A 25,989-nucleotide genomic window follows, 5' to 3' on the forward strand; every position below is an offset into this window, starting at 1 on the left:
CAAATTGTCAGAATCTGTGGCAATGAATTAATCACATCAAGCATAAAAATATTTGTATGACGTGGGTGGGTTTGGGTGTGTGAGTGTGTTTAAAAATGGTTATTTAGTAGATTAGTTAATGCAAACATAGTATTATTTATGAAATCTAGACCCAGACTGCAGGTTATGTAGCCATTTTTAAAATCATTTTTGGAAACTTGTTAAAAATATTAACTGCACAGAAAAAAAAAAATCAAGTTTTTATAGCAATTGTGAATTGCATGTAATGTTTTTGTGTACCAGGACATTTTTGTTTTTTATTTAATTGATAAATAAAGCATTCTATGGCCAGTCAGCAAATTGATTATTAATCATCACGCAAAATGCAAACAAAGACATGCTTTTAAATTGTTGTTGGGTTACTTTGATGCCACAAGTCAATATGCACCTAAAGTCTTGAATTCTGGGCTAGGAATGCAGGTAAGGAGGTCCTATTGTTTGCTCTACTAAATTATATGTACCGGTATATATACATCAGTATTAAGCTACACTCAGTCCCTGTTTTATAGCAGCATACATTATGTAATTTCACTGTTTTTTATTAATTTTGTACACCCTTTTATTTCTGTTTTGGATACTATATCCATATATCTATGATTATATTAAAATTAGTTTGTTTGTATTAACGCAGTGTAGCCAATCAGCACTGTGACAGAGTTGACCAATGAAATCGAGCTAGAGACATGCGTCATGGCTGCGGGTTGGGGTTTTCGTGTAGGGGGCGTGGTTTGCGCTCAACTGGTTTGGTGAAAAAAATCACGCCCCCACTTCTGTGGGCGCTACTCAGTTCAGTGTGGCCCAGGATGGGGCCAGGATTACAGTTTTGGATGGACCAGACCAATTGTGGGTGAGCCTTAAATTACAAAAAAAAACAAAAAAACGTTATCCAATCACTGCTTAACCTAATAAAAAAATATTGACTAATATAGCCTACTGTTATATTATATATGCATGTACATAATATAGATTTTAATAGCTTGATGCTCTTTAAATATTTTTGTTGCATTGTTAAAAGTTTCGGTGGATATAGACCTATCGGACCGCGATTGTTCTCCATGGTTCTGATCAAAGGAGAGCGCTTTGGAATCTCCATTACGCATGAAACGCATCATACCTGGGCTGCGTTTCCTGATAACATTGTCTCTTAGCGCGCTACGAAGATTCTTAAGGTATAACTTAACTAGAGGTATACTAACACTAAAGGTATATCATTGCTAGGCGTCTTCAGGGCTATCATCCACTCGCGAGGCAGAGGCGCTGGCGCCCTCCTAGCAACGATGCTGTTTTTGGTAAAACATGATTTTGACGACTCCATTAAGCTTTGTTTTATAGAAAACTCTTTTTAAAGGATATTCGTTTTGTATAAATTGTATCTTAATTTTTTTTATCAATGTTTTATCAATCAATTGCCTGTATTATATATGGCAAATATATAGCAGACAATGTAATAACCTTAGTGTAATTGACAGAATTACTAAAAAAATATTTTGCTATCTAAAAATTTAATATTTTTTTGTGTCACGCATGCATGCATTTCTATTTCCCTCATATTAAATATAAAACGCTGACTGATATTTTTCCAATGTCTGGAGTATATAAACAGACGTTTCAATATATTGGTATTAAATGCATTTTCTGAGAATTTATATATCAAGTTTTTACTTTTACTTTTATTGCATTTTAATTTATCGACCTCCTGGTCCCGGACGCTTGTTTTTATCTTCAATTATCAAACTTGAAAATGTTCTGATACTCGGGGATTTTAACCTCCATATCGATGATGCTTCGTGTAATCTGGCATCTGAGTTTTTAACACTCACTGAAGCATTTCATTTTAAACAGCATGTCTCTGGTCCTACACATACAAAAGGCCACACTTTGGATCTTGTTTTCACTTTAGGCCTGAACATTGACCAGTTGAGTGTTACAGACATAAATGCGACAGACCACTGTTGTATATTTTTTAACTTGTCTTCCAATGTGGACTATCTTCCTTCCAAACCGATGTCACAAAGAACCATCATAAATGGATCCACAGCGGAGAAATTTTCAGAGTTATTTGAACCCAGTGTTTTTATGGCTGTAGTGAGCCTGAATCTTTTATGCAGTCTTTTAATAACCACTGTTTGTCTGTTTTAAACATGGTTGCTCCGCTAAAATGTAAACGCACCTTCCCTAAAAATCCCTGCCCTTGGATAAATGAGGAAATCTTATCTTGCAGGAGAAACTGTCGTAAAATAGAACGTTTGTGGAAGTGCACAAGTTTGGAAGTCCACAGACTGCACCTGAAGGACCTCATCGTGTCACTAAATGATAAAATAAAACGGGCCAGATCTGCCTATTTCTCTAATCTTGTTGTTCTGAACAAGAAAAATCCTAAAGTCCTGTTTGACACAATATCAAGAATTGTCTCTCCTTCAGCTCCTCATGTACCAGTCCACTCAAAATCTGACTGCAACAGGTTTTTACATTCCTTTTTGAACAAGGTGCATGATATAAGAGCCTCTATAAACCCATCATCTGTCAACACATCTTGGGGTTTATCTCCTCAGAGCTCTTGGTCCACCTTCTCACCTGTCACTGAAGAGGACATTAAGGGTCTACTAAAAAAGGTGAAACCATCATCAAGCCCCCTAGATGTAATGCCAACTTCACTGCTTTTAAATTTATTTGATTTAGTTGGTCCATATGTTGTTAAACTGATCAACCTTTCTCTCTTAACTGGTTCTGTGCCCAGTTCTTTTAAACAAGCGGTCATCAGCCCCATTCTGAAAAAGCCCAATTTGGATTCTTTTGAACCAAACAACTACAGGCCAATCTCTAAATTGCCTTTTTTATCTAAAATCTTGGAGACAGTGGTGGCGGAGCAGCTGACTGCTTTTCTTAATGAAAATAATTTTATAGATAAATTTCAGTCAGGCTTCCGAAAATGTCATTCAACTGAGACTGCCCTGCTGAAGATTTCAAGTGACATTATGATGGCGGCTGACTCTGGGCAGTACTCTGTCTTGATCCTACATGTATTGTTAAAGTGTCTGCAAAATGAAACGGGTTTCTCTGGATCAGTTCTAAAATGGTTTTCTTCCTACCTGAGTGACAGATCATTTTGTGTCTCTATTAACAATATTCTGTCTGAAGTGACCCCTCTGTCATATGGAGTTCCTCAAGGCTCAGTCCTAGGTCCTCTTTTGTTTTTATTGTACATTCGCCCTCTTGGTGAAATAATTCACGGTTTTAAAAATGTGTCTTATCACTTTTATGCTGATGACATTCAGTTGTTCTGTTCTTTTAAAGACTCTGAGTTTCATAAACTTACTGATTTGTTGGACTGCTTGTCTTGCATAAAGAACTGGTTATACAATAACTACCTACAGCTGAATACAAAAAAGACTGAAACTTTAATCTTTGCACCAGACCAAAAAATACCTCAAATCAAACAACACCTTGGTTCCCTGGGTTCTTCCGTCCAGTCGAGCCTCAGAAACCTTGGTGTTCTGTTTGACCAATCGATGTCTCTGGACAGTCATTCTAGACAGTTGGTCAAAAACTGTTTTTATCATTTGAGAAATATTTCCAAATTGAGAGTTATTGTCTAAAACTGACTTGGAGATGATTATTCATGCTTTTATTTCTTCTCGTCTTGATTACTGTAATTCTCTTTTTCAGAATCAGAATCAGAATGAGCTTTGCCAGGTATGTTTACACCTACGAGGAATTTGTTTTCGTGACAGAAGCTCCACAGTACAACAGAATGACAGCGACAGAACATAAAACACATAATAAAAGAATAAAAAATACAAATAAGTAGATAGTGAATGACAATATACAAATTGACAATTGTAGGCAGGTATATTACAAGATGCAGTTATGTATGTACATGTGTATTATGTGCAAAATTTAAGTGTATACTAAGTATGTGTGTTCGATAAATAAGTGTATGTGTATATAAATATAAAGTGTAGTGTGTTCGCAGTTATTATCAGCTGTTCATAAGATGGATTGCCTGGGGGAAAAAACTGGTCCTGTGTCTGGTCGTTCTAGTGCTCAGTGCTCTGTAGCGTCGACCAGATGGCAACAGATTAAAGAGGGAGTGTGCTGGATGTGAGGGGTCCAGAGTGATTTTGAGAGCCCTTTTTCTCACTCTGGAAAAGTACAGTTCTTGAATAGAAGGGAGGGTTGTACCAATGATTCGCTCCGCAGTCCGGACTACCCTCTGTAGTCTTCTGTGGTCAGATTTAGAAGCTGAGCTGAACCAGACAGTTACTGAAGTGCAGAGGATGGATTCGATGATGGTGGAGTAGAACTGTTTCAGCAGCTCCTGTGGCAGGTTAAACTTCCTCAGCTGGCAAAGGAAGTACAACCTCTGCTGGGCCTTTTTCACAATGGAGTCAATGTGATTGTCCCACTTCAGGTCCTGAGAGATAGTGGTGCCCAGGAACCTGAATGACTCCACTGCAGTCACAGTGCTGTTCATGATGGTGAGTGGGGGGAGTGCAGGGGGGTTTCTCCTGAAGTCCACAATCATCTCCACTGTTTTGAGCGTGTTAAGCTCCAGGTTGTTGAGAGTGCACCAGACAGCCAGCTCTTTAACCTCCTGTCTGTAAGCAGACTCGTCACCGTCCTGAATGAGGCCGATGAGTGTGGTGTCGTCTGCAAACTTCAGGAGCTTGACAGAGGGGTCCTTAGACGTGCAATCATTAGTGTTTGAACAAATTGTCTCTGAGTCGACTACAAATGGTGCAAAATGCTGCAGCCAGGCTTTTAACTGGAACCAACAGAAGGGCGCACATTTCCCCGGTTTTATCTTCATTACATTGGCTTCCAGTCAAATTCAGAATTGATTTTTAAAATTTTAGTCTTGACTTTTAGAGCCCTGCTCTTCGGTCTTCTGGTCAGAACCTTCTAACGGTCCCCAAAACCCGCTTTAAAACTCGGGGAGACCGGTCTTTCCAAGCAGTCGCCCCTAGACTCTGGAACGCCCTGCCCCTGTCACTGCGAGTGGACGTTTCTGTTGATTCTTTTAAAAAGCAGCTGAAGACACTTTTATTTAAACAAGCTTTTAGTTGATTGGGCTTTTGTTTTATGTTTTTAATATTTTGTGGTTTTAATTTTTTTTCTCTTAGTTTTATTGCACTTTGTAAAGCACTTTGTGATTTATATCTGTGAAAGGTGCTATATAAATAAAATTTACTTACTGCAAATGTCGAAATGCGCGCTCTTTGGTCCATCAGTGCTTGAGTCACTGATCACATTAGAATAAAATATCTCATAATAAAATACAAAATTTACTGATTTATGAATGTATGCATAGTTCTCATCAGTCTTACACACAGATAAATGCTTTCATTTGTTGTATTTTTGATCCTGAAAGAAAACAGAACAGCAAAAGAGCGTATCATAGGCCTACATGGACTGTGTATGCTTCTTACACGGACTTTTGGGACTCATTTTTTAAATGAATGAAATGCACAAATGGTAATTAAATAGAACCCATGAAATGAACGAGGGCGAGCTGTTTTATTTTCACAACATTTTGGAACATGAAAATTCATACCGGTTTTATCAAGCCACTGAATGAACATATAGAGCCCTATATTGAAATAGCAATGACTGTGAAAACATTTAAAGTTTTGAACATGCTAGTAGACATGTGCTACTGAAAAAAGTGCATTAAACAAAAGAAAAATGAATTCATGCATTTCCAAAGGCGGATCTTCTTTCAGTTGTTCGACGAAAAAATTTTTTTTATCAGAGTCGAGACATCAATTTCATCCAGGAGATCACTGTGGGCATTCATAATGGCCAAGTGCGTTAGTCTCTCCTGTGACATGGTGTTACGCAACCAGGTTTTCAACCTGCGCAAAGTCGAGAAGGAGCGCTCTGATGCAGCGACAGATATGGGCAAGCACAGGCATAGCTTGATGATCTTTTCCACCTCTGACATCATGGAACGGGTTTGTGGTTGCATGGTTTGAAGAATGGACACAACATCCCGAATTGTGTTAACTTCATGCCCTGTACAGATATGCCGCAGTATGTCCAACTCATGACTTAGTCGGTCTCTTGTAAAACCGGTGAGTTTCAGATTCACATTAACTTTCTTTCCTTGTGCTGCCTCAATGATCGCCTGCTCTCGCCCTGCAGCAACTTGGATTCCGACCTGGACAAAATGCCTCTCCACTTCTGAGCGCACCAGGTCCAGCGCCTCAAACATCTCCCTTTTCTACACATTTGGATACACTGAATACAGAAATATAACATAAATAACCTTAGCCTATTACAACTGAAAATACCAATTGTGTATTTTTTATTACAAAAATTTACCCTCCACTTCTCTGCACTCTTGGTCATTGGCCTCCTCCTCTTGTGTATAGCGAAAGCTTGCAGGTGTCTTGCTGCTGCGGACTGGATGTGGCAGCTTCAGGCCATAACGCTCTGCATATTGCTTGGTCTTGGCCACAAGGTCATTGATGGTTTCATCTTGTCGCAGTGTGCCCAGTTGTTTGAAAAGGACTTTGCCAGCTTCCATGGATCCTAAAGCTGTGACTTTGGTTCCTTGAAGTGATCATGCCACTGCTTCAAATGGGTAAATATGGTTACGCAGGCAAACAAACCTAACACTGTGCGCCTATTTGTGGCCTTTGTTAGCAGTCCTGCAATTTTGGCACGGGTGTCCCCTTTCACAGATCTGAAAGTCTGTAACATCTCTCCATAGCAGGTCAGCAAACGTGACAGTGACACAACTCTGACGCACCACAGAGTTAAGCAGAGGCCAAGCAAGTTCACAACGTCTCCGGCTCCAAATAGGGACTGATACAACAATTTTCTCTTTGCTGAATCGTTGTTTATAACAGTGACTTCACGCACAAAGTTTAGCATATCAGCAACTGACGCACTTCACAAGCCACTTCTTGCAAAACTAGATCCAATGAGTGATTTGCGCAGTGGACAAAAACAGTCGGGACATACAGTATTGTTCAAAATAATAGCAGTACAATGTGACTAACCAGAATAATCAAGGTTTTTCGTATATTTTTTTATTGCTACGTGGCAAACAAGTTACCAGTAGGTTCAGTAGATTCTCAGAAAACAAATGAGACCCAGCATTCATGATATGCACGCTCTTAAGGCTGTGCAATTGGGCAATTAGTTGAATTAGTTGAAAGGGGTGTGTTCAAAAAAATAGCAGTGTGGCATTCAATCACTGAGGTCATCAATTTTGTGAAGAAACAGGTGTGTATCAGGTGGCCCCTATTTAAGGATGAAGCCAACACTTGTTGAACATGCATTTGAAAGCTGAGGAAAATGGGTCGTTCAAGACATTGTTCAGAAGAACAGCGTACTTTGATTAAAAAGTTGATTAGAGAGGGGAAAACCTATAAAGAGGTGCAAAAAATGATAGGCTGTTCAGCTAAAATGATCTCCAATGCCTTAAAATGGAGAGCAAAACCAGAGAGACGTGGAAGAAAACGGAAGACAACCATCAAAATGGATAGAAGAATAACCAGAATGGCAAAGGCTCAGCCAATGATCACCTCCAGGATGATCAAAGACAATCTGGAGTTACCTGTAAGTACTGTGACAGTTAGAAGACGTCTGTGTGAAGCTAATCTATTTTCAAGAATCCCCCGCAAAGTCCCTCTGTTAAAAAAAAGGCATGTGCAGAAGAGGTTACAATTTGCCAAAGAACACATCAACTGGCCTAAAGAGAAATGGAGGAACATTTTGTGGACTGATGATAGAAAAATTGTTCTTTTTGGGTCCAAGGGCCACAGGAAGTTTGTGAGACGACCCCCAAACTCTGAATTCAAGCCACAGTACACAGTGAAGACAGTGAAGCATGGAGGTGCAAGCATCATGATATGGGCATGTTTCTCCTACTATGGTGTTGGGCCTATTTATCGCATACCAGGGATCATGGATCAGTTTGCATATGTTAAAATACTTGAAGAGGTCATGTTGCCCTATGCTGAAGAGGACATGCCCTTGAAATGGTTGTTTCAACAAGACAATGACCCAAAACACACTAGTAAACGGGCAAAGTCTTGGTTCCAAACCAACAAAATTAATGTTATGGAGTGGCCAGCCCAATCTCCAGACCTTAATCCAATTGAGAACTTGTGGGGTGATATCAAAAATGCTGTTTCTGAAGCAAAACCAAGAAATGTGAATGAATTGTGGAATGTTGTTAAAGAATCATGGAGTGGAATAACAGCTGAGAGGTGCCACAAGTTGGTTGACTCCATGCCACACAGATGTCAAGCAGTTTTAAAAAACTATGGTCATACAACTAAATATTAGTTTAGTGATTCACAGGATTGCTAAATCCCAGAAAAAAAAAATGTTTGTACAAAATAGTTTTGAGTTTGTACAGTCAAAGGTAGACACTGCTATTTTTTTGAACACACCCCTTTCAACTAATTGCCCAATTGCACAGCCTTAAGAGCGTGCATATCATGAATGCTGGGTCTTGTTTGTTTTCTGACAATCTACTGAACCTACTGGTAACTTGTTTGCCACGTAGCAATAAAAAATATACTAAAAACCTTGATTATTCTGGTTAGTCACATTGTACTGCTATTATTTTGAACAATACTGTACTTCCTTCAGTTTAGCTTGCACCCCATTGAACCTCCCTGACATGTTACTGGCTCCATCAAAGCAGTAGCCCTCAGTCGCTCCAGTGACAAATTGAGGGACACCAGGACATCCTTTATGCACAGAAATAAGATTTCAGCCATTGTGTCAGGGGCGTTGTAAAAGCCAAGACAGAAATGTTGTACTTCTAGGTGGTCATTGCTAAACTGCAGACTGATTGAAAATTTTTCTTTGCCACTGATATCTGTTGTCCCATCCGCAGTTATATGCAGGCGGAGGCCTGAAGGACTGTGTACCTGCATCTGCTTTTTGACTATCCACGTGTGGCGACGAGGGATGAGAGTGGCTCATAGTGAGGGTGTCGGTTGTGGGTTTACTCACTTGGGTCAGCTGTTGCTGCTCATCCTGGCGGCTTTCTGCCGGTGGTGCTGCTGCACATAACGATGAATCGGATGTCAAATCCAGTGATGTTGCCCCCCCCCCCCTTCTCTTACTCGCTTTGCTGTGGGAGCTTTTGAAAAGAAATTTGAAATCCGTTTTTGTGACATATTCTTGCGGGACTCGCGCCCTTAAATTATGTCTCCTCTGCGGCTGCGCATACAACATATAGGCTAACCCTTTCACACGTAAATAATCGAGCTGACCAACAACCAGCATGAGTTTTTCAAGGTGACCGTTATTTTTTAGTTATTTATTATTACTTTATGGTTTCCATGGTGACGCGCAGGACCGTAGCTGGGCTTTGCGAGGCCCCAGTGAAGGTTGTACCAGCGGGCCCTGTTTGAAATTGTTTAATTTGTATGTTCATTCATTTTTATTTATTTTTTCTTATTTACACAATGTTTAAGTTTATAGGTGTCCAGGTACAGAAACCGAATAATTAAATGTAAAATAGCAATGGATAGTCTTCAATGTAAAAATGAAATACACAATCAAACCAAAATTTATTCAGACACCTTCAACATTTCTCAATTTATTAGTTTATTTGCTATCACTTTGTAAAGTGGTTCTAAAATATGACAAGAACTTAGAGTTAAACTGTCAGAACAAATTCCTCTTTATAATGTCATAACTTTGATAGAAATGCATGTAATGGATTACAATCAACCAAAACTACAGACAACTGTTATTATGACAATATTTACACAACTATCAATACTTTGTTGAGCAATTACCAAGCAATGCTTAATTTTGTTCAGTCTGTGGTGTGAAAAGGTTGCATTAGCAATTCAGAAAAAAAACACATAAGCAATACATGGTGCTTCATAAGGTGCTGAATAATTATATATATATATATATGTATATATATATATTATAATTTGCTGTATGTATTTGTCGGCACAAGAGCAAAAATAAGCAAATTCGGTGTTCATGCGTTTTGAGAGACGCCTCTCTCTGCGTGAGCCCTGAACACCAGAACACCACGGTACTGAACTTTTTGTTTGTTCAAATTGTGATTTGTATTTGCTCGTTCAGGTGCAGGAGGGACTTCGAGGAGAACTCAGAAGAGAGCTCGGTTCAACGCTACTGTCCGTGATATGTGACTCTGTCTCTGCGTGCGCACCGAACACTTGTGCCTCGTACTAGATCGATGTACTCCGAGTTCCGAGGTCACACAGCACGCAAAACAACGATGACAGCCCCTACGAATAATACTGCCTATGGATGCAGTGTTTATGCAAGTGGTACATGTTGAAAAAACGATTTTAGGTCAATGCATGGAAAATGCGCTGAAAAGCTGTAGGGAAGTGAGTGCGTTTGGGTCGCTGTTGGTCGATATCTCTCTATCTATCTGTCTGTCTATCTATCTATATATGTAGTCTATCTATCTATATACATCAATGTATTTATCTATTTATCTATAATCTACGCTATCAGAATACTCTCGTCTACTACTCGTCTCTCTCTAGTCACTCTCAATGCTCTCAAGGCGTGCTTTGGTAAATTCTCTCCCCAACGTGACGTGATGCAATGCATAGTGGGGGAAAGGAGACCGCTGTAAGATAGTACCTACTTTTTCGTACTATATTCCGTTTTGTGATACCCAACAACATAAAATACAATGGATAACAGTTTAAAGGTGCCATATGCAGAAACTGAGGTAAAAATATCCATAACATGACCTACACGCATCAAAAGAATGAGAAGAAATAAGGGCGATGATGTCATAAAAAAAATTTCAAGTTATAGTGCTGCAGAGATATCAACCTTAATTAGCATTAGCATTACTAGCCCCGGCCCGACAGGTGTTGTAATACCAGTTTCGGCCGTGGGAGGCAGTATGCGGGCAACATATCCACCAGCCAACTTGCAATACACGAATAACTCGCAGGGCTTGTGGGCGTGTACTTGAACCTGATGTCAATCATGTGGAAAGTACAGCCCACTACTTTCAGTTCAGGGAAAAGAGTGGGAGGATAGCTGAAGCCCTTGGCAAGAGACCAACACCTGCTACAGGGAAACAACTGCGCTCTGAATCACAAATCAAATCTGATAAGAATACCAGAGTAAACATCGGCACTGCTTTTAATCGCTGGAGACAACTGATGGACCTGAAAGAAATGAGGTTCGACTCCGAACTTGCAAGTTAGATGCTGTTAGTATTTCGCTAGAAGTTTGTTTTATATGTTTGTGTATTTGTTTTCGGGAAGTTATAACATAGAAATGTATCGAAGGCTGTTCGATAAACGTGCTAATGTTAGCGATGGCTAACCGTAGCTGTGTTTGATAATTAGCTAGCTATAACTTAACGTTACCCATTTTATTATATAGGGCTGTGCATGTCTTTACTCATGTACATCTCATCAGTAAAGACGCTCCTGTAATTAGGAGTATATCTCAGCACGTGTGTTCAGATCAGGATTGCCAGGTTTTCACAACAAATCCTGCCCAGTTGCTTCTCAAAACTAGCCCAATCTCGCTTCCAGAAGGTTCCCCGATAAAACATTGCTTCCCGGGGTTAAAATATAGGTTTTTTAGCAGGGTTGCCTTGGTAAAATTCGCATTTTAGGGGCTAAATATCACGTTATTTGTATTGGGGTCGCTGTGACCAGCGGACATGAAAAACAACCACCACAGACTTGACAACACTGGTTTGCATTTACTACACAGAGCCGTAATACACAGACAATCTACACAACATCGATGTTAAAATCGCAGGCGATTCTTTGTCGATTTTGAAAGCGATTTTGTTAGTTGTCGGTAGACTAAGGCTCTGTGCAGTAACTGCCGCTCCACCTGAACCAGTGTTGCCAAGTCTGCGGTTGTTTTTCATGTCCGCGGTTTGAAGCAATCCCAATACCAATAACGTGATATTTAGCCCCTTAAATGCTAATTTTACCCTGGAAACCCTTCCCAAAAATTTATATTTTAACCCCGGGAAGCAATTTTTATTGGGGAACCTCCCGGAAACGCGATCGGGCTAGTTTTGGACTAGTTTTAAGAAGCAACTGGACAGGATTTGTTGTTAAAACCTGGCAACCCTGATCTGAACACATGCTGGAGATATACTTCTAATTACAGGAGCGTCTTTACTGATGAAAGGTGCATGAAAATCGCATTCGATTTTTTGCACAGCCCTATGTATCATAACTAACCTGCTCTGTCTAGTCTGTTGGTCTCCGTGTCCTCTTTGCTTCGTGGTTTTTCTGTGCGTGAAAAAATTGATGTGTGGCGTGAAAGCGTGTGAAAAGAGTCAATTGCGTGTGTCTCACGGTGAATGCTTGAGAGTTGGCACATTAGTTCTCAAGCAGAATAAAGGACAGGTTGATTATTGCTGTTTAGCGTTTGTATTAATCTATGATATGTCCCTGTTTGCCTACAGGGACATAAAAAAATAAATTAAAAGTGATACGTGGACCAAGGTGTCTGAGAATGTTCATTTTAAGTAAAGGATCCTAATATTTCATCCACAACAATATTTAATGAGGTTATAACTCCTGATGGTTTAGTCTGCATGAGATCAACAAGCTTGTTTGCTTTGCGGCCGCTTTAAATACAAAATAAGCATTCGATCTACGTTAGAGCGTCTGAGCGCTCACAAATCTTTCTGCAGAGCGGCAAGAGCGATTTTTGACGCTCTCGACGCCGGCGGTGTGAACGCACAGTTAGGCTTCGGCTATGGCTGTAGTGTTGTTGTGAAAGTAGGGGCGGAGCATAGAGACTATGCCGTTTCTCGTTTGTTACTCTAGAGTAGACCAATTCACTTTGAGGCATAGTGCCCCCATCTGGTATTGAATGTGGAGTATGACTTGATTTTTTTTTGCCAAACATTACAGATGGCACCTTTAAATGTTTATTACCAACAAGCAAATTGCACAAATTCGTTAAAAAATTAACCTTGCAACACGGCCTTTAAGCTTTTCCGCTTCTTGTGTTTGGATGCTTTAATGTATAAATCGACAAGTGGTAAGGCTTAAAAACACGTGAAAAGATAAGCTTTCATGACGATGCGCAGCAGTGTCCCGTCAACTGTCCTGAGCATCTTTTTAGGCTGCCCTCAGCCAGTTGAGATCGTTGAACCATACACAACTAAGTATGGTGACACAAAATAAAATTGTGACGATTTTCTAAGCAGATAAAAAATTATAACTAAGTTTAGTTTTCAGGAGTGATGATATTACTGCTCCAAGATTGAAGTGCTGCGAATTGCTCTTCCACCATAGATTATAGTCATAATTTGTATCGACTTAGGAAATCACCAGTTTATTTTGTGTCACCATACTTACTCGTGTAACTACTCATGTAACTGTCTTTAAATAGGGAAAACATGGAAGTATTTGGTAGCTTCTAAATTCATCCCTGTTTGGATTTTAAGCAATGCCCTAACATCTGAAGACATGGCTTCTGAAAACCAGTATGGGTGCGGAAAATAATATTTAAAGAATATATTGAACAAAGAAAAATTAATTAAATTTTATAATTGTTTAATTCATTTGCAAAACAAATGCTTCAGCTATAAGACCTCTACAAATGTAGTAAAATCCTTGACGAAAGCTTCATGTTTTAATGTGTTTAAAGTGAGACTAAAGACAGAGGTTCACGTGTGTCAGCTGGTTTATCTGACATGTATGTAGTCTGTAGATTAGCTGTCTTTCAATGGACGATTACCACGTGATAGTGAGAATTTTAAGTTATGAAGTTATAATTTTATGATTTCCTTGCGTAACAATCTTGCTCCTTTCCAATCACAAGAGTGAATGCGCACTATGTAGGCTACATTACGCGCACACACGCTGCCCGTACTGTATCTTTACGACCTGCGCGTTTACACATAGTCTGTATAAAAACAGGTTACACTTCAGCTCCGCATCGGCCCATGCCAACACAAATAGCACGCATGGGCGGAACTACGATCGAGTCAATGACTGGCCAGTCTCAGAAGAGCGGAACAATTACTGGCTAGATCGTAATAAAACTGTTACTATCTGACTGCAGCGGTCAGCGAGAGGCTGTGCGTGGATGGCACTAAATTGGGCACGTGTGTCCATGCACATGTTGACACTCGGGGAAGTGACAAGTGAGAGAGAGTGAGCCCAGAAAGCAAGCTGATCTGTGGGGTAGAGTAGACAGGATCGTCGGAAAGGGTTTGCGTTGCTTGCACAGGTGCCCTGAAGTTAATGTATGTATAGTGTGTTAATAATAAATAACAAACTATATATATATAGTTTGTTATTTATTATTAAACAATTCGTTGTTAGCATGCATGCCACACATGGATAATAGGGAATAGAATTTAGACTGCTCACTTTGACATTGGTAATTGGAGTGTAACTGTTTGTGCAATCTAGTTACATTTAAAATGCAACAGAAAATATACATGTATGTATGTATATTTATTTATAGGATAAGATAAGATAAAATGAAGAAGTAGAAAGACCATAGCTGCCTTTTTTAACCACTTTTCAGGATCCTGTCCTGACAGTCTTGTCTGTACTGTCTTTGTTCAATGTGTCTTTGTTTATTTTGTGCTTGAGCACATGGTTGTGTCTCTTGTGTCTACCACGTGCTCCTCTTGTCCCACCTCCTTGCTTTCCCTGGTCACGCCCCCTTGTTTAGTCCCCATTAGTCAGAGTGTTGTCACCTGTTCCTCATGTCTCTGTATGCTTTTATTGTGATCACTTCCCTCATGTGTTTGCCGGTTTGTTTTGTGTGTGAGTTAGTGTCTGGTTAGCGTGCTAGCTGTTCCATACTAATAGAGTTTTTCCCTTGTCAGTTTAAGTCTGGTATTTGTTAGTTTAAGTTTATCTCGTCACTGTTCATTCTAGTCTAGTTTAAGTGTTTCTTTTTGTTTGGATCTCACTTTTTAATTTGACTTGTTCTTTAAAGTATTTATTTTCCCCTTTGAGTTATTCTCTTGGTTAGTCTCTCCAGTTATTTCTAGAACTTTATTCTGTATTTATTTCTTTACCTTTTTAGTTTACTTTGGTTAGTTAGCTTTGGTTTTCCTAGTTTATCTTGTTTCTAGGTCATAGCACCCTTGTCTGATTTTTGCCCTTTTATTATTATTATTATTATTATTATTATTATTATTATTATAGTTGTTGTTGTTCTCCTGTTGTCTTAAGTCTTGTCTAGTGTTTTGTGAGTTCTGTCTGTTCCTGTCTTGCCCGCTGCCTTCTCCCTGGCTACTGGGTCTCCCCGCCTGGAGGTCTGACGTGTGTGGCTATACCTCTATAGTCAAGTGCCCTTGGTTCCTGGTGTTGTGGTCTGGTCCCTTGCACAGCCTCCTCTACAGTCCTGCCCTCGGTTGTCACCCAGAGCCCCCCTCGGCGGTCATCCCCCCCCCATCTGCCTGCTCCACTGTCTACCCATCTACCCAATCCTACTGTCTGGACTGTTCAAGCCGCTCCCTCCTAATGTGCTTGGTCTTTTGTCAATAAACGTTCCTTGTTCACTCTGCATCTGGGTCCTCTCCCTCAGTAACCCTGACACCACTATGTTAAAGCATCCTGCTGCACCCCTCCCCCTATTTTCCTGCTCTAGATCATATACACTTACACAACCGAATCATGCACACACACTTACACAGTTTTGCTCAGACATGCATGCTTGTCTTTTTTCTGTTATATCAGAGGGTCTAGACAGACTCCATGTACTCTGCACTGGCTTCCACAAAACTTAAATAAATGTAATAATGAAATTGGGTGTATTTGATTTTATTGAAATATGCTTTCTAAAAGATCATGAAAATCTCAGATTTTAAATTTAATCTGAATAATATATGTATTATTATGGAAAACCTTACTTCAGTGGTTTGATACACATTAATGTTTTCAAGTTTTGGCATTTTGTTTATTTTATTTGATCTCAGGAATTTATTGAGGTCATTATAGATTAATTATTTTTGGGAAGTAATTTCATTTCCTTTGTATTCATACATTTTTAATCTAAATTCAGTCTTTAATAATGGAAAAAAACATTGTGTTTCCTGTTTTGTTTTTCGTAAAAAAATTAAATTAAAAAGAAATTATATATATATATATATATATATATATATATATATATATATATATATATATATATATATATGCAATACATGAGCAACTAGTGGTCTCCAACATTTGGGCCCCACTATTGCTGAAGTTTGCACATTTTGTAAAGTTGCCCTCTAGTCAGCCTACTATGAATTTTTTTTTTTTAATGCTAGTCTCTGTCTTCTCGTTCTTCTTTGCATTAATTTTACACATACATTTTTATTTGAAAACTTTGACTTTAAAGGATATTTCCCTCTCTTTTATCTGTCTTTCCCACAGTCATGCAGTCGACAGAATCTATTTCCTCTCAGCCATCACAGGATTCACTAAGCTCCAACAACAATTTCATGTTCAGTGATGATGAAACGGATGTTTTCCTGTTGGAGAACAGGGGCAAGCCCCATGCAATCCATTTGACTCAGTCAGGTCTCTCTAACAGAAATGTTCACAGTATGAACAGAGTGCCGGAGCATCCTGGTTCTCAGTGGGCATGTGATGCGTTTATTGTGTCTAGTGACCCTGAGAGACCACTGGACAACAGTCTTGCTAGGTCAGCATCTTCATCCATCTCATCCTATCGGTCTCTCTCCTCGTCTTCTTCGTCTCTATTAAGATGGAGTAGCTCAGAGAGCAAGCAAGAGAAGAATGGAGGAACTTAAGGTGACCTGCTGTTTGCTCGTAAGGTGAGAATTTTTCTACCAATTCTTAACCCTTTACACATGATGTTAACATCTTTCTTGAGTGGTCCAATCAAATGTAGTCAGTGGATACCCTTTACTTTTTACCTGTAGTATTTACAGGTGCTGGTCATATCTTTTTATTTTGATGATTATAACTAAGGAAAATCTCAAATTCAGTATCTTAGAAAATAAGAATATTGTGAAAAGGTTCGATATTGAAGACACCTGGTACCACACTCTAATCAGCTAATTAACTCATAAAACCTGCAAAGGCCTTTAAATGGTTTCTCAGGCCCCGTCCACACGGAGACGGAGTTTACCCCAATCCGATCTTTTTTTTCCTCGTCTCAAGAAATATCCACGTCCACACGAAACCGCAAAATAATGTAGTATACATGCCAGGCCAGTATGTGGCGCTGTAATCCTGCCACAGAGATACACTAAAAACAGAGAAGAAGACTTGGACTATGCTCATAAACCTTGCGTGTGGTACCCAAACGAACATGGAACAATATATTTATTAATCAGTGTTAATGTTAGTTAATAAAAAGACAATCGTTCAGTTTTTGTTCATGTTTTTGTTGCTGTTACATGACGTAGAGCTGTCTGACTAGGGGGGAGACATGGGCTGATGACGTCATAGTTTCAGAAAATATACGGATTAGCTGTCCAGACGAAAACGCAAAGACGGCGTTTTCAAATTTATCCACTTTGGGACCCGGTTTCAAAAAATAGCGGTTTCACCTTGCGAAAACACCGGATCCGTGTGGACGAAATGCCTATCCAATAAAAAATGTGTGCGTATTCACAGAAACGCGTCTCCGTGTGGACGGGGCCTAAGTCTAGTTCTGTAGGCTACACAATCATGGGGAAGACTGCTGACTTGACAGTTGTCCAAAAGACGACCATTAACCTTGTACAAGGAGGGCAAGACACAAAAGGTTATTGCAAAAGAGGCTGGCTGTTCACAGAGCTCTGTGTCTAAGCACATTAATAGAGAGGCGAGGGGAAGGAAAAGATGTGGTAGAAAAAAAGTGTATAAAGTGTACCCAACCTCAACCCATCTCTTTTAGAGAACTACAGACCAGTTTCCCTTCTTCCTTTTATTGCAAAAACACTTGAACGAGCTGTGTTCAAACAAGTCTCTACATTTCTCACACACAACAATCTCCTTGACAGCAACCAATCTGGCTGCAGAAGTGGACATTCAACTGAGACGGCCTTGCTCTCAGTTGTTGAAGCTCTAAGACTGGCAAGAGCAGAATCCAAATCTTCAGTACTTATCTTGCTTGATCTGTCCGCTGCTTTTGACACGGTTAACCACCAGATCCTCCTATCAACGCTACTGGCGAAAGGCATCTCAGGAACAATACTTCAATGGTTTGAGTCTTACCTATCAGATAGGTCCTTCAAAGTATCTTGGAGAGGTGAGGTGTCCAAGTCTCAACATCTAACTACTGGGGTGCCTCAGGGCTCAGTTCTTGGACCACTTCTCTTCTCTGTCTACATGGCATCATTAGGTTCTGTCATTCAAAAACATGGCTTTTCATACCACTGCTATGCTGATGACACTCAACTCTACCTCTCATTCCATCCTGATGATCCGACGGTAGCTATTCGCATCTCAGCTTGTCTAACTGAGATTTCTTCCTGGATGATGGACAATCACCTTCAACTCAACCTTGCCAAGACAGAACTGCTTGTGATTCCAGCAAACCCATCGTTCCATCACAATTTCACCATCAAGTTAGGCACATCAACCATAACTCCTTCAAAAACAGCTAGAAGCCTTGGAGTTATGATTGATGATCAGCTGACTTTCTCAGACCACATTGATAAAACTGTCCGATCCTGCAGATATGCTTTATTCAACATCAAGAAGATCAAGCCCTTTCTTTCAGAACATGCTGCACAACTCCTTGTTCAAGCTCTTGTTCTGTCCAGGCTGGACTATTGCAATGCCCTCTTGGCAGGTCTTCCAGCCAATTCTATCAAACCTTTACAATTAATTCAGAACGCGGCAGCAAGATTAATTTTTAATGAACCAAAAAGAATACACGTCACACCTCTGTTTATCAATTTGCACTGGCTTCCAATAGCTGCTCGCATAAAATTCAAGGCATTGATGTTTGCCTTCAAAACTACCACTGGCTCTGCACCCATTTACCTAAATTCGTTACTTCAGACTTATGTGCCCTCTAGAAGCTTGCGTTCTGCAAGTGAACGTCACTTGATTGTGCCATCCCAAAGAAGCACAAAGTCACTTTTACGGACTTTTAAATTAAATGTTCCCTTCTGGTGGAATGAACTCCCCAACTCAATCCGAGCAGCTGAGTCCTTAGCCATCTTCAAGCATCGGCTTAAAACACATCTCTTCCATCTTTATTTGACCCTCTAACTTTAACACTCACTATTTTAATTCTATTCTTTAAAAAATCTAACTACCTTTCTAATCTTTTTGTATTCTATTTTCTTTTCATTTATTATGCAATTGTATATGTATGTGTGTGTGTATGTGTAAAGACCTCTAACTAGCTTGCTCTATTCTTTTATTTTTTTTATTCTATCTGTTTTCTTTTTATTTATTATATTAGTTAAAAACCCATCCTACGTGTACTGTGTTAACCTAACTGAGACTTGTTATAGCACTTATATATCATTGCTCTTTTTGTTGTTTTTGATTGCTTCCACTGTCTTCATCTGTAAGTCGCTTTGGATAAAAGTGTCTGCTAAATGAATAAATGTAAATGTAATGTAAATGTATAAGCAATAGGGATAAGCGCAACCTGCAGGTTACTTAAAGTTAAATAACAAAATATTTACATTTATTCGTTTATCACAGGTATTTTTTTAATTATCTTAAAAATGAGGAACACCACAGGAATTATTTTGTCATATTAGTGCATTGATTAATGGTTGTGGGCTAATTAAGTGCACAATGTGTGTGTATAAGTTGTGTGTGTACACTACATATGTATACACACATGGACAAACTCATACATACCTCATCATATACAGTCCAGGACAGCAGGATCATCATGTTACAGGAAGGGCAATGTTAGAATTACTCTGAAAACAATAAAAAAAGAAAAGAAAAAGAACCGTTAATAAACTATAAATAATTGAATGTTTTAGAAGGGTTTCTGGTGTGTCTCTGCAAAACTTATTTACACACCTACAAAAGATGGGGTACATCCAGAGAGGTCTGTTTATTGTCAGCCAGCATCAGACTTCAGCAGCTGTCTGTCCACTGCCTCACAGGTGTCCACTACAGAGCCACATTTCTTTATTAACTGCTGAATAAAAAGAACATATGGGTAGTTTTTTTTTTTTATTGTTTAATTCAGTTCAGTGTAACAGTGTGCACAGTCATATATAATTTTGGATTAGGCCAAGCTGAAACACCATTTCAGTTATTTCAATGTTAAATAAATAATTAAATACTTACATAGTGCTGCTCTGTGAATCCTTTGAGATTTTTAGAGAAGCCATACTGGATTTTCTGAGGAGAGAAAATGATCAAAACCAGTTTTATGTAACGTTACCTTATGTGCAAATGACTCTAAAAATAGGCTAATAGCCTAATGTTACATGTACGTTAACATGGATGTATAACTATTTAACAAACGTTAAAAGACAACAATAAATTAGAAAAGTTGAAGAAAAGAGTTACAATGAATAAATGTAAACATCATGTGTAAGTTAAACCTAACTAATAATTATTGTTTGTGACCTTGTGTTTGTAGTCTCCATTTCATCCCACAAAGTGCATTAGACTCGTAAGCATCGCAGCTATTAAATTAATGGTTAAAACAAAAAAAAAAGTTATAAAAAAAACATACAGTTTTATGTGTCAGTGTAGGAATTAGTATACAAATAATAAATCTGTGTATTTATTTCGGAGCCTTTACTCACCTTGCGCAGCGGTTGTTTCTTTCTTTGAGGAAAGGAGCCGTTACTTCTTTGTATTTGAAATCGCTCTTCCACGCGCACGCGAGCAAACAGCAGGAGCGCGAGGACGCCAAGCTTCATGCATTTTCTTCTTCTTGACAACGGCTGAACAGTTATTTCTGAATAATTTAAACTTATTCCATTAGGAAAAAAAAAATCTAAATATTACTATTGTACCGATTGTTATAATTAGAGCTTTTTTTTTTTTTATTAAATTAATGTGTTTAGTCATATTTAGTTAAATAATATTTTTAATGTTTGCTTTAAAGTTTCAAGGTAAACTATCCTCCTTCAAATGATTTAACATTTAGCCTATTTCAATAAAACTATTTTTATTGCAGTATTTAAGTTTAAGTCTGGAGGAAATTAATAAATAATAATAACAAACATGGTGTAGCCACTGGATGCCTGTTTGCTTGCAATCCCTGTTGCTGAGAAGTGTTTTCAGAAATAACTGTAACCTTTTAGTTGGATATTCTGTCTATTTAGAAGATTTTGTATGTCCTTTTGTTATTTTATTTATTTATGTTTTGACAGAACAAGTGTGAAGATTTGTTCAACCATTTAGTTTTTTTTTTTTTTTTTTCACATGCAAGTGCCACAAAACTAATTGTTCCATCACATTCCTAAAAAGTAAATAATAATAATAATAATAATAATGTCACATTTCATTTTTGTCACTTCTCTGGGTTCTTCCAGATACTGGCTTTTACAAGGGAGATCTTCCAGGAACCACTTTAATGTTAACAGAGCTTGCAGTGACCCTTTTTTAAAATGTGAGTTCCTCCAGGAACCTCCAGAGCACTTTGAGGTCTCAGTGTAATGAAAGGGTGACTCCAGAACCTCAGAACTGGGAACATAGTGCTTCTAGGATCCCATGAGTTCATGCACGAACTGCAAAGACTATAATGGTTCTTCCAGGAACCCTATTATGAAAAAATGCTTTGAGGCACTTAAAATACATTTTAAGGTTCCTGGAGTACGCAAAAGGATACCTGAGGCACCTTTAGTTTTTACAGTGTGGAGAGGATTTTGAAACAAAACCCATTCAAAAATGTGGAGGAGATTCACAAAGAGTGGACTGCAGCTGGAGTCAGTGCTTCAAAAACCACTACGCACAGACGTATGCAAGACATGGGTTTCAGCTGTCGCATTCCTTGTGTCAAGCTACTCTTGAACAACAGACAGTGTCAGAAGCGTCTCGCTTCAAAAAGGATTGGAATTCTGCTGAGTGGTCCAAAGTTATGTTCTCTGATGGAAGTAAATTTTGCATTTCCTTTGAAAATCAGGGTCCCAGAGTATGGAGGAAGAGAGGACAGGCACACAATCCACGTTGCTTGAGGTCCAGTGTAAAGTTTCCACAGTTAGTGATGGTTTGGGGATCTATGTCATTTGCTGGCGTTGGTCCACTGTGTTTTCTGAGGTCCAAGGTCAATGCAGCCTTATACTTCCTTCTGCTTCCTGCTGCTGAGCAACTTTATGGAAATGCAGATTTCATTTTCCAACAGAACTTGGCACCTGCACAGAGTGCCAAAGCCACCAGTGCCTGGTTTAAGGGCCATGGTATACCTGTTCTTAATTGGCCAGCAAACTCGCCTGACCTTAACCCCATAGAAAATCTATGGGGTATTGTAAAGAGGAAGATGCGATATGCCAGACCTAACAATGCAGAAGAGCTGAAGGCCACTATCAGAGCAACCTGGGCTCTCATAACACCTGAGCAGTGCCACAGACTGATCGCCTCCATGCCACGCTGCATTGCTGCAACTAAGTATTGAGTGCTGTACATGCTCATACTTTTCATGTTCATAATTTTCTGTTTGTCAAGATATCTAAAAATCCTGTCTTTGTAATGGTCTTAAGTGATATTCTAATTTTCTGAGATACTGAATTTGGGATTGTCCTAAATTGTTAGTTATAATCAGCAAAATTAAAAGAAATAAACATTTGAAATATATTAGTCTGTGTGTAATGAATGAATATAATAAACAAGTTTCACTTTTTGAATGGAATTCTATTAATTATAAATAAATTAATTATATGACCTGCACCTGTATATGCATCACAAATGTGACTTCTTATGATTAAGGGGCTCTGAATTACCTGCCTTTGTCATCTACTGCATCAGTTTATTGGTTGTGTATGTTATTAAATAATAGAGATGTTTTAATACATCACAGAATAACAACACACTGATTATGAATGATTTTAGAATTTTGATTCTGCCAACGTTTTGAGCAGAAGAGCAACTTTGTAGTCAAGTACTTGTACTGAATGAACCTAAGATTTGCAAGCTTCACATAACATGATCTACTGAATCTAATTAATTTAAATATATTAAATATATCCGGTCCATATATATTTGGACAGTTACACAATTTTCATAATTTTCGCCCTGTATGTCACCAGTTTAGATTTAAAATGAAACAATCAAGATTAAATTCAAGCACAGATTTTATGCTTTAATTCAAGGGATTGAACAAAAATACAACATAAAATGCTTTAAATGAATTACAACCCTTTTTTTTATAGAGAACCCCCTCCTCCATTTCAGTGGCTCAAATGAAATTGAACAAATACATATAATCAAATCATTTTTTTATATTTTGTTGAGAATCCTTTGCATGTAATTACTGCCCATATCTGGAAATCATCAAAAATTGGGTTTCCTCCTTTGTTATGCTTTGCCAGGCCTTTACTGCAGCTAACTTCAGTTGTTTGTTTGTAGGTCTTTCTGCCTTTAGATTTGTCTTGAGCAATTGAAATGCCTGGTCAATCGTGTTGAAATCAGGAGATTGACTGAGATTGATGTTAATGAAGGAATAGCCCACAACTGTCCAATTATGGCTGGGCCGGACTTGGATTCTATTTCAGGCCGGGAAATCTCACACTCATCCAGGCCAGACAGAAAAAGAGTGGCCAAAATTGTACCTTTTGGCCTACAACAGCTTGACACTGTATAGCAGTACTCTTAAAAGGACATCTTTGTATATTAACCCGTAATAGGAACATATTAGTACCTTAGAGTGGTAATTCGTAGTCTTAAGGTACTAATTTGTATGCCTTCCTAGGGATAAAAAATGTACAAATATATAATTTTAAGGGCACTGCTCCAGTGACATGCTGTTTTACCCCAAAAGGTGTGATTTGGGCACCTCTTTTCTATATATAGTCTATATATCCAAACAATTTCTGAAACCACAGACAACCCCATTATTCGTATGGCCATTACATAAAAAGCTCTAAATCCTTGGTCTGGGGTCATGGAAAATAATAAAGGTTCTCTCTTGCACTGCGCCTTTTTTGCGCCTAATTTGCTGTTCAAGAAACAAATTTGTAGTTGTTGTTGTTATTATTACCAATATTTAAAACAGTTGAGTATATCAGAATTTTGACTGAATAGAATTTGATGCATAGAAACATCCAAAGATCAGCATTTATCTGAAAAAAAAAAAGCTTATGTAACATTATACATGCACTGCACCAAAAGCTTGGAGTGTTATAGAAATTATTACCTTCATTTAGCAAAGATGCTTTAAATTGATCAAAAGTGATGATAACGACATTTGAAAAGATTTTTATTTAAGATAAATGCTGTCCTTCTGAACATTCTATTCAACATAGAACCTGATAAATTTATTAAATGTATTAATAATGATGATAAATGTTTTTTGAGTAGCAAATCAGCATATTAGAATTAATTCTAAAGAATAATGCAACACTGAAGACTGGAGTAATTATGCTTAAAATTCAGCTTTGAAACCACAGGAATAAATTAAAATTTTTAAATATAGTCAAATAGAAATGTAATTTTTAAATAATACAAATATTTCACAATATTGATATTTTTGCCGTATTTTAGAAGAGACTTCTTTAAAAAACATAAAAAATCTTACTGATCAAAACCATTTGACTTGTGTATTAGAATTTCTAAAGTGCCTAAATGTCAAAATTAGTACAATATTTTTGTTCAGTAATACTGAACACACTATTAAATTATTATGCTGTGACTCATTATTTTTGTGTTGCTGTCTGCTCAAGCTCCCTTCCTCCCTGTATGATAAGTCCATGTGAATATTTGTCTCTGCTCATTTTTTTTTCTTTTTTTTATGCAACTTTACAATCGATATTGATGTCCTTTATGACAGTATTCTGAATGATGATAATAATGGTAAGTAGAACTTTTTGACTCCATTGCATTTGCATTTAGTGCTGTCCACTTTTGATGTGATTGTCTTATACCAATATTAATATCAGAAAATTTCTTAAAGATTTATTAATTGTGGCTTTCTCTCCCTCTCAGTGTTTAGAACTCCAAGGTTATGTTCGGCCACTGCTAGAGCTTCTAAATGGACTGAAGAAAGGGCGATTTGACAAAGGTGAGACAAAAGCACTGTTTATGTGTTTGTCTAGGCTGAAAGGGTTAGTTCACCCAAAACTGAAAATTATGTCATTAATGACTCACCCTCATGGTGTTCCAAACCCATAAGACCTCCGTTCATCTTTGGAACACAGTTTAAGATATTTTAGATTTAGTCTGAGAGCTTTCTGTCCCTCCTTTGAAATTGTATGTACGGTATACTTTCCATGTCCAGAAAGCTAATAAAACATGATCTAATTTATTTTTGAACCAAAATGTATTTTTGATGCTCCTCTAACGGACCCTCATATGTCACATGGACTACTTTGATAATGTTATTATTACCTTTCTGGACATGAACAGTATACCGTACATACATTTTCAATGGAGGTACAGAAAGCTCTCGGACTAATCTAAAATATCTTAAACTGTGCTCCAAAGATGAACGTAGGTCTTACGGCTTTGGAACGACATGAGGATGAGTCATTAATTACATAATTTTCATTTTTGGGTGAACTAAAACATCACTCTTTGTAAGGATATAAAACAGCTGTAATTATTGCTGTAAACTTTATTGTTTTCAGTTATTGCAGATTTCAATACACAAGTGGAAACACATCAGGCTGTGCAGGAAGTGAATTAATATGACTCTTTCTGATGAATACTAAGAGAGTACTCACACTGAATTAAATTTATTGAAAATTGTAGTGTGGCAATAGAATATGTTTGCGCATACAAAATGTAATTTTTTTTCTATGCTCCGATGCAGTTAGCGCTCACACTGCATGCGTACCGTGCCCGTGCCCAAACAATCCGTACCCTAGCCCACACTTCCAACAAGGCCATGGCTGGCTTAACGAACCGCACCCAAGCGCGGCATGGAGCA

At 38.3% G+C, this 25,989-nt stretch overlaps 1 long non-coding RNA gene and 1 pseudogene across 2 annotated transcripts; one reads left to right on the plus strand and one right to left on the minus strand.

Annotated features, from left to right (window-relative positions):
- The window catches only part of LOC113115644 (uncharacterized), a 55,478-nt pseudogene that overhangs the window by 26,170 nt on the left and 3,319 nt on the right, over nt 1-25,989 (plus strand).
- LOC113116598 (uncharacterized) lies at nt 19,546-20,834 on the minus strand. 2 transcript variants are annotated; one of them, XR_003294047.1, is made up of 4 exons: nt 20,708-20,834; nt 20,241-20,294; nt 19,968-20,085; nt 19,546-19,861 (listed from the first exon to the last, which is right to left on the minus strand). It is a non-coding gene; the product is annotated as an uncharacterized LOC113116598 (long non-coding RNA). The 2 variants fall into 2 exon arrangements; XR_003294048.1 differs by having other exon boundaries at nt 19,968-20,088.

This window comes from Carassius auratus, chromosome 16 (genome assembly GCF_003368295.1).
Source record: "Carassius auratus strain Wakin chromosome 16, ASM336829v1, whole genome shotgun sequence".
Lineage (NCBI taxonomy): Eukaryota > Metazoa > Chordata > Actinopteri > Cypriniformes > Cyprinidae > Carassius > Carassius auratus.